At 44.6% G+C, this 10,206-nt stretch overlaps 1 long non-coding RNA gene across 1 annotated transcript; it reads left to right on the top strand.

Moving 5' to 3' along the window:
- The first annotated feature begins 5,661 nt into the window (after positions 1–5,661).
- Positions 5,662–9,921, top strand: LOC309374546. The gene is made up of 2 exons (XR_014170623.1): positions 5,662–8,789; positions 9,741–9,921. It is a non-coding gene; the product is annotated as an uncharacterized lncRNA (long non-coding RNA).
- Positions 9,922–10,206: the final 285 nt, after the last annotated feature.

Below are 10,206 nucleotides of genomic sequence, written 5' to 3'. Positions count from 1 at the left end.
CACTCACCTCACAGAGTGTTTGTTGTGGGGGAGGAAGGGAAAGGAGAATGTTAGCCGCTTTGAGACTCCTTAAAGGGAGTGAAAGGCGGGATATCAAATCCAAACTCTTCTTCTTCTTGTTATCCAAGCAAGCTCTTGTGGTAAGATTTTGTTTTACCGCAAGAGGGGCAACTTTAATTTGATAGGTTTAAAAACAAAAAAGTCTATACAACATAAATCATCCCAGTGTTTTAATATGGAAAACTGGGGACAGTTGTATGGGAAAAAAAGCATAATAACGCAAAGTTGCAGGCTCAATCCCTGAATGGGATAGCTGCATATTCCTGCATTGCTGGAAGTTGGACTAGATGATCGCCAGGGTCCCTTCCAAATACACAATCCTATGAATGTTCTATATCAAAATAAACTTCGGAAATTGATCATTGAAATGTCAAGCTTCTCTGATAGCTTTTGGATGTTTGTTGTTTGAAGGGGGTGCTAGTCTAGGCACTGGAATGGTCATCTAAATAATAAATAATAATAATAATAATAATAATAATAATAATAATAATAATAATAATAATAATTTATACCCCGCCCATCTGGGCGGCTTCCAACAAAACACCAAAATACAATAACCCATTAAACATTAAAAGCTTCCCTAAACAGAGCTGCCTTCAGATGTCTTCTAAAAGTTTGGTAGTTATTTTTCTCTTTGACATCTGGTGGGAGGGTGTTCCACAGGGCAGGTGCCACCACCAAGAAGGCCCTCTGCCTGGTTCCCTGTAACTTGGCTTCTTGCAGCGAGGGAACCACTCTTAACCAATGAATCAAATGCAGCACATTTCCCCCATTGATCCAAACGGGCTTTGCTTAGGACTGTGCTGGTAGTTGATCACTTGCTTAAATTTACATACAAACAAAAACAATAGTTTCAAAAGGGGGGAAGGGCATTCTGTGTTTCTATATGGCAAATGCACATGTCACAGCAGGCGGCCTCTTAAGAGAAGAATCCTCACCTATGTGGGAAAGAAAGAATGCCTTTTCTTGGACGACACCTGCCCCACAGTTTTCGTACTGGTAGGGAGAAGTACCACTGCTCAGTCGTAGAGCACTTTGCATGCAGGAGCTCCCGGTTTTAATCCTTTGCATCTCCATTTCAAAAGGATAGTGGGCAAGTCCTCTCCTAGAATCAATTGAAATACTCTGATGGATTAAAAGGTGCCCCCCCAAATAATCAGGCAATAGATTCTCCAAAACACTCTGCCAGTCAGAGCAGGTGAAATTGGACCAGCTGAACAAATAGCCTGACTTGTTTTAAAGCAGCTTACCAGGTTAAATAGATTAAACAAAAACAGCATTTTAGGAAATCTGTTGCCTTTGCATCTGGAGGCATCTTTTTTTAACTCGTCAAAGTATTTTAACTGATTCAGGCGTTCTAACTCCCACTAACCTGCGAGTAAGCCTTACTTAGCTCTATGAGATTGATGTAGAGCTGGATAGCTCAGTCAGTAGAGCATGAGACCCTTAACCCCAGGGTGGTGGGTTTGAGCCCCATGTTGGGTAAAGGATTCCTGCATTGCAGGGGTTAGACTAGATGACCCTATAGTTTTATGATTCTATGACTTCTGAGTAGACAATTAAAGTCATTCACAAACAGCACAATAAGTAACTCTGTGAGACACTTCTGAGCAGATATGTGTAGGATTCTACTGTAAACGGCATATTCCTACTGTCCACCAGAAACTAAGTTTCCCCACCATTTCATGCCTTATAAAAAAAAATAAAACACATTCAGATGGTTAACATCTAAATTCAACATTTTCAACACTTGGTACAATCACCTAATCATGACTTTGTGCGCATCTTTATTCCAATGCTACTTGATTAATGACACTTTCTATGAATCAGAAATGGGTAGTTTATGTCACTAGAGAATTGTGTAAGGATATTGTAATATACGAGGAGCCTTTCTCCCTTTCTGCTACAAGCACTCCCATACATCCCTATGGAACAAGTATAGCCATTCCTCCCAGCATCAAGAGTCTACACTTTAAAGTTGATGAGGCCAATGATAGAATACCGTACTCCACAGCATGAGAAAATGTGGTAGAATTTGACCTTATAAAATGGCATATTAATACAAGTAAGGGGGGGCAATCTTACTAATTTAGGAGAACATGTGAATGTTATTCAAATATAACACTTTGCAAAACCTAACCTTGACATTTTCCTTTTCTCTGTCAGCAAACCAGGGGAAAGTTGCCCATTATCTAAGATAATATTAGCTCTAAATGGTATGTCAAAGAGAATCTCATTCTGGTACCATGCATTAAATTCACACCATGCTACCCCCCATTTAAATATACTGCAATCTGTTCCCTGTACTACAACATATGAGAATGAACGGGAAATTGTGTATACCATTATAGTAGAATTTACTGATATGGTAACTTGCCTTTACAAAAAAAGGAGGAAAAAGAAGAAAAGAAGAAAATCTAAGTTAAATAAACATATATTCAAATCAGCCACCCGAAGCCATATGCTGAAGTAGAATTTGGCATTTATCAACATTAAATGAGAAGGTTAAATGTTGTGATTAACTGTCACAGTTATTCTGTGGTACACATGAGAAGGAAGTCAGTGGGAGTTTGGGAAGACAAGGAATGCTGGATCAAAGCTTCCAAATGCAGAAGATTAACAGGGAAAATATGAAGATTTACTGAATTAATGCACACTCTGTGTACCAAACCAACAAAGAGTTTCAAAACAATAGGGCTCTTTTTAAAAACAAGTACCTATGAAAGCAACTGATCTTCTAAAAGAATGGCATTACAGATGCCACAATCCTGGGTGTAATAGGCTTGGGTTGTATTTTGGAGGGTCTTATTAATTCCTTTGGAGAATGACTTGTAAAAGAATTATTCATCCTCCCTGTGCATAAATTCCAAAAAAATAAAAACAATTCACAGAACATATCGAAATTATTTTCAAAGTCTATACAGAGAGGAGAGAATACAAAACTTTTCCCCTCCCCAGACTACATTTGAAAGCTTGTCAGCACTCAGCATTAAGGCCTTTAATCCCAGGCTCTAAATAATTTAGATAACACTTGATTACTCCTTTACTGAAATGTCAACTTCTGCAAAATCTCAGGAACACAATCCTGAGAGGACAAAAAAGAGGAGACAGACAATGTTACTACTGTAAGCAGGGAGGTGAATATCTCATAAATGGTGCAAGTCTTGGGGTTCCCAGTGTGAATGAGGGGAAATCCTTAGGTGGTGTCATAAAAGATCTTCCTTGTCTTCATCAGTAAAGCCCTGAGTGTGGGCCCCTGCAGTCCCCAAAAAACCCTGAATATGCATACCACAAAGAATCCCATCTAGATAATTGTGCAGATACTTTCTTTCAAGTTTATCTGAGTGCTTTTACCTGTTTAGTGATACCACCCTGATTCACACATATTTTTTTCTTTTTAGAAATTATTTAATAAAAAATATCCTCCACCGTTTTGTAAATTGAAGAGAATCCTTTTAAGAAAGCAAGTTCTCCCACCCCAGAATAAATCATTTGAAAAGCATAAGTTACCTCACCCTAAGATACACAAGGGATTCAATTTGTACAGTCTCTTCACAGGTACAAATTGCTTTCTTCCACTCAGGTACATATAAGACTCTGCCCTTTAACAACTGCAAAGCCTGGGCAGTTTAGTCTGGCAGAGAAAACTACCTATTTCCCTTTTTTCCAAAAAGAAAAGAAGAAGAAGCTATCTTGCTTCCAATCAAATTAAATGTGCTGTGGAATTCTGTGCATGCTTACTTGGATGTAAGCCCCACTGACTTAGTCCCAAGTGTGCACATGATTGCTCCTTTACAACTCAGTCCTATCTCTGTTTGCTCAGAGGCAAGTCCCACTTTGTTGAATGGCGCTTACTCCCAAATAAGTGTGCATAGGACTGCAGCCTTAGTCATGCCCTTGGAGGTAAATTCAGTGGGACTAACCTCTCATGAATTGCATTTAGGAGGGAGAAACAGTAGTACCAATTTTATTGTTTTAAAGGGGGGGACCTCTCGTGGGTTTGATATATAGGCATCGACAAGTTATTATACCCATACATTGCAGATTATATAGAGACTTGCTTTCTGGGCAATTCAGTAAATCCTTCACCTTAAAATAAATTTGAACTTTAAAAAAATACCCAAACAAAGAAACAGTCATTTATACTTTAAAGCATGAATCATAATCACATATCATAGAATCATAACACTGTAGAGTTGGGAAGGTCTTTTGCCATTTCTGCTCATAGAGAAATAATTTCCCCACCCTTTTAATGTACAAAATAGTCTCTTCAGGTTAGTAGCAAGCATTCTACACTGGACAGTACTAGGCAACACAAACTCTTGCCAGAGTCAATACACTATACTATGAAAGAAATCCTCAGACAACTTCAGGAATGACATCTAATCCATCAGCTCTAAAGCACATGGCCCAGTTGCACACACACACACACACACACACACACACACACACCCAAACCCCTTTCCATTTTTAACTCCCTCACCAAAGTAGATGCTCAGGAAGCAGCTTTCCCTTCCAGGATCAATCTCAGCTCCCAGCTAGGCCTGGACCATTTGACCTAAAGGCATCCTTACTTGCAACAAAGTCTCCATCATCTTCAGAGCCAAGGAAAGAGAGAGAAAGAATGAGAAGGCCAGAAACAGGGGGAGAAAAGTCCAGTTCTCTTGTGGTCTGAGTTGGAAGCTTTGTTATGATAAAAGGAAAGGGGGGGTGGAAAACTTTGGTCCAAAGTGCCAATGGGAGATCTTGCTTTCAGGAGGGCCTGTTGAGTGTGTGTGTGTGTGTGTGTGTGTGTGTGTGAGAGAGAGAGAGAGAGAGAGAGAGAGAGAGAGAGAGAGAGAGAGTCTTTCTTCAACTCTGCTCCTCTTGTTTCCAAAAGGGGCCTCTGGTCAGTGCTGATTAAGGGGGGGGGGCTGGATTGTGTGTGTGTGTTGTTGTTGTGAAGTGTAGAATAATAGGAGATGGCCGGTGACCCAGCAAAGCCTTAAAACCTCATGCTACTTTATTGTGGCAAGCTGAGAAAGAGGGCTTTAGGACGGAGACCCCAAGCACTGACCCGCACGCATCCTGCGGATTGCCTATTCATTCCCTCAGCCTTCCAGTCGCCCATTGTTTGCCAAACAACAACGGAGATTTCACACAGAATGTAAAGCCCCTTTTCACATCCCGGTCAGAAAGGGAATTTTTGCAGCAGCCCTGGACTTTTCTTTTTCTTTTTGTCCGCCTCTCCCCCCCCTCCCCCTTTCTGCGATGGCTGTTAGCCTGGATTTTCTAGAAACAGATTCAGAATGGGTGATTCCCGCGCCTCCTACCCCGCGTTTACATCCCTCAGGCTTTTTGAATTCAGCTCAAGCAAAGCAGGATGTTGTTGTGCCTTTCCAGGTCAAAATGGTGCGCTGCCGCTGCTGCAGCCACAAAAGGGCCTCTCTAATGCTTCGTTGGGAGGGAGGCAAAGCCGAGGCCTTCGCCACTGTTTCTTCTTGACCACCTCATTTCCATCGACAGCACTAGCAACTTGGAACAAGAGTTTACTTTGCCTAGCTGGTGCGCGCGCGTGTTTTGAAGAACACAGGGGAGAGAGACCACAAGAGACCATTATTTTAATCGTAAACTTTACTCACTCATTCGGGTTTGGTTTTTTTAATCTGGCAAGGCAAAACCTGACTTCTCATTTCTTTTTCCCCCCAAAAGGAAGAAAAGCAAAGAGTTATTCTGCGGCAGGCAGTTAAAGCAACAACGACCACCTGCTCCGCTCTCTTATTTACTCCGCAGTAAGTCCCGTTGATTTCAATCAGATTTACTCCCAGTTCACAAGGCAGCCTTCCGAAACTCTCCCTTAGTTGACCCAGCAGGTTCAAACCACGTGCCTTGATTCGGACCTGCTTTTATGGAAGCTGATACGTTTCCTGTTAGAAGTAAGCCCCATTCAGTTCAATGGGACTCGCTGCCTAGATTGCAACCTAAGTGGCGCTTCGTCTCCAGCTCGGTAGCCAGAGGCGAGCGCGGTATTACTGTACTGAGCACAGAAACACGCGTCCACTCAGAATGTGCACCCGTTTGTGAGCGGCTCCAGGCTGGGTTTTAAATCCTCGAGTTCAGATCTTTCTTCCCTTCCTCCCCCCCCCCCCCTGTTCTTTTCTTTTTGAAAGTGGTTGGAAAAGGCAGGGCGCGCCGTTTATTTGTGTGCGATTTCGTAACAGCTGTATCACTCAACAGCAATTTCTCCTTTTTCAGTTTATCCCACCCCCACCTCCACCCCCATTGCCATAACGTTTACATCCGTTTGGCGTGGATCTGGGACCAAGACGGGAGGCTGAAGGTAGGCGGAGAGAAAAGCGATCGCGAGGGAGAAGTCGACAAGGTCGAGTCAGGGAGAGAAGAGAGAGAGAGAGAGAGAGAGAGAGAGGAAAAGCCAGTTTGGTGACGTCTGAGAGCGACAACAAACACTGGCCGTGCAATGCTAGACGTGCCATCTCAGAAGTGAGACCTTTTGAGTCCAAGGGGTGTTAAGCGTGTAGAGGATCGCAAAAGGGTGGACAGATCAGGGAAATAGCACCAAAGGCCAGCACATTTCAGTCCAATGGATTTCAAGGGGAGGCGGACACGAGCTTCACTCTCGCATCAAATCAAATTGATCTCAAAAGCGCTTCGACTTCGGCCCACGAACGTTGCCCAAGTATTGATCAAACTACTCGAAATAATATCACTGCCGCTGTTGCTACTTCCAATCTTCGAGATGGGGTCATTAATGATCTTCCAAACTTCCCAGACACAGGAAAAGCGAAGTGAAGGAAATTAAGCAATGTGAACGTTTCTTTCTGCCCACCCCGCCGCCTGAGAGGCTCCTTGGGTGTTGAGTGTTTTTCAGCCGCTCAGTAAGGTCTATCAGCATTGTTCCCATTTTACAGGTGAAAACCCGAGGTTTTCCTAAAGCCGCCAAGAGAGAACTGAAACGCACATCCTCCCTCCCAACTTGCGAACTGTAGTTTGCTCCTGGGAGATCTACAATTCCCAGCACCCTTAAGAAACTACAGTTCTTCCCAATCTTTGGGTGGGTGTCCTTTAAAGTGTGCGTTGGGGGTTGGGGTGTCTCAGGGTGCCTTGGGGACCCGAGTGCGGGAAGAGACCGGGGTGCTTATGGTTTCTGTCCGCCGAATGGGCTGGGGAGACAAAGGGATGGAGCTAGTGGTCCACACACGTTGGTTGCCTTTCTTTGCACTTTTAGCCTAGCCTAGGATTGGATGGCTTGGAGATCCACCGCAAAGCTAAGGAAGGGAAGAGGGAGGGCCAAGGCGTCCACTCACTCCCCCGCGCGCAGTTCTCCCTCTCCCCTATTGATATGCTAATATCCCTTGTGACGACATCACAAAGAACACCTTGGACTCCGAGCGCTCTTCTCCCGCCCCCTAGCGCGGCCCTGTCCGGAGAAATGCCTCGCTGGTTGTAGCAGGCATTGAGCTATAGGCGCTGCCTCGGAATAAGGGGACGGGAAACTCGTTCAAATCCCCACCACCGGTCACGTAGGTTGGGTTGCAGTGCAGCTAGGAACTATAAACAATGGAGCTGGCCTGGGATTCAAAGTGGAGCAGCTCACAGTCAGCGGCAAATTCTGGAGTGCAGGCGCTCTTCGTGTCCCCACAGTAAAGTCCCCATAGCCGCGCCCTAGACAAAACGTTACCAACTATGACCAGTGCAGACAGTGTGGTATCAAGACCAAGTCAGGTTTTAATCTCACTCCCACTTGGTTTAACACAGCCTAATGAGGAGCTCTGGAGAACTCAAAAGCTTGGTCATAATAAAAAGGACTTCTTTCTTTTTTGAGATGTTTCAAATTAAAAGGGGCAGTTTAACCTTTAAGCCGCAGCTACGCCAAGTAACCAGCCTCTTCCTCCGCTTAGCTTCTTGGGGCGCGGGAAATTGCCCGGGGAGATGGCATCATCATCTCAAGAGATGACATCATCACTACAAGAGACGAAGCAATCGCTCCAGGAGATTACGTCACAGCCCCTGCTCTAAAATGAAATGTTCCACTACACCACTGCTGCAGATCCAGAAACCGTAGAATTCATGGGAGGCTTCGCTACTGATTCCACGAGGAGATTATTGACAGCCAAAAAGGAGTCCTAATCTCCAGGCAGAATTTTTCAACACTATTCCAACTATTTCCTCCACAACACACTCACCCAACTTGGTCTCTGACACTGCACACTTCTGTCCTCCACACCATAAAAAACCCCATTCGATCTGGATGTACCATTCTGAGTGAATATTCTTTTCCTTTGTTTGAAGGAGGAATAAATGCAAGCCCCTAATATTAATTCCATTTTATTTTAATTTATTTGGCCTAGCATCTCCGGAAAGGGCTGTGAATTGCTATCAGAACGGAACCATTTCCTACACGCCAAGTGTTTTTAATAGTAGATACGATCGCTTCCACTTTCCTCGTATCTTTGCGTTAGGCCTTAGGTAGTCCGGACAGCTGGATGCTCGCTATTAACCAGTTTCTACCACGTGGCGAAGAACTCGAAGAAACTGTAATCTCCCCTCGGAGATCCACGGGCACCTGGCGACCCGTCCCTTCTTAACCCATCACCTTCAGTTGCCTTCCGGCATGGCTTGACCCAGTGAATTTCCACCAAGCCATAAGAATAAGCGCCATTCGAGATCCGTCTAGCCGCGTCTCCCTTCCTTCCACGTATTTCATGTCGTTTATTTAAAAACACCCAAAGGTAACATGAGGTCTGAGAGAGAAAGACAGAGAGAAATCATGACTAAAACTAGAAAATACGTGTGCGGCGGGGGGGGGGGAGAGAAGGGGGGGAAAGAGAGAGGTGGAGGATTAGATTCCTTCATTTCGTTTTGGTAATCCTAAATACAGCTATCTCTGGCTCTTTAATCTCCCCTAGAGTCGGATTAGGACCCATTTGAGCTAGGACAGTTGGAATCTGCTGACGGGAGGGGTGGCGGCAAAGAAAGCACCAAGGGGGAAACTTTATATAACCAAGGCTTAGAGACACCCCTCCCAATGTGTGGGGGGAGAGAGACATCTCCCTGATGACCTATCCTACGCAATGGACCAGCCTGGGAGGAAAGGCATGCGCTGCCCTTCCTTAGGGTCATGCGCGTTATTAACAGAGAGAAGGTTTGCTTTGGAAACATTGACAGCCCCAGAGCTCCTTCTTTCCTTGTCTCCCCCCGCCCCAAGGCCAGCCCGCTTCAGGAAGCTCCTCGATGCCCAAGGAACTACACCGGAGTCTTTTTAGCATCTCATTTCCCTGCCTGTTGACAGAAGACTCTCCCGCCCCGGAGTTCCCTGCCTCCACATTAGCAAGGCAGGCGGTCAATTGGCATTGGGGGGGAATAATCCGCAAAGGAAAGAGCTTCCAGTTCCGAAAGGCCGGCGGGCGGGAGGAGGGGGGCTGTGCCTAGGCGCGCTGCGCAAGGCGCCCTTACCTCTGCCTTGAGTGCACGTGTCTTTTCTGCGTGTGTGTGTTACTATGGCTCAATACTGTACATCAGTCTTGCCTTTTTAATAATAACAACAAAAACAATCCCCTTATATTTGACTAAAACGTACTCGTTCAGTAAATGTCTGTGGTTCTCAATAAATAAGAGATTAATGTTTTTAAAGGGGAAAACATCCACCTCATTATGTACATATGCGTGTTTTCCTTTAAAAGGTACAGAGCGCAATTTTTTAAAACAACAACAGCAACCTCCTTAAGCGATTGAAACATAAAGACTGCGTGGGGCTCTGCATGAATGTGCAAGACATAAATCTCAAAAGCTGAGCTCCGATGTTTGATTGCAATGCTACGTTTGTGGGTGACTAGATTAAATAAATATATTTATAATCCTGGATATTTGTTCGGAATCTAATATCTTGTTGACAAACACGCACCCCTTCTATTTAAGATTAAAGTCCTCTATCTTTTTTTTCCTTTTTCCCCTTTGGAAAATGCCTGTAATCCTTTCGGAGAGATTTTGTTGCTTTCCGGACTGTACGGGAAAGTAATTGTGCGGATTGTAGGGTTGTGTGACCTTTGCGGGATGCGGGGAGCATGCGGGGTAGGGTGAGGGAGGTCCGAGGTGGAGAGGGGGGGGCGCTCAGCAGTTTACACGCATCTCTTGCCTGCGCGCGCGCGC

Source organism: Podarcis melisellensis, assembly GCF_964234715.1.
Source record: "Podarcis melisellensis genome assembly, chromosome: 7".
Classification (NCBI taxonomy): domain Eukaryota; kingdom Metazoa; phylum Chordata; class Lepidosauria; order Squamata; family Lacertidae; genus Podarcis; species Podarcis melisellensis.
The sequence above is the reverse complement of the archived record's forward strand: the minus strand, read 5'-3'. Positions and strand labels throughout refer to the sequence as shown.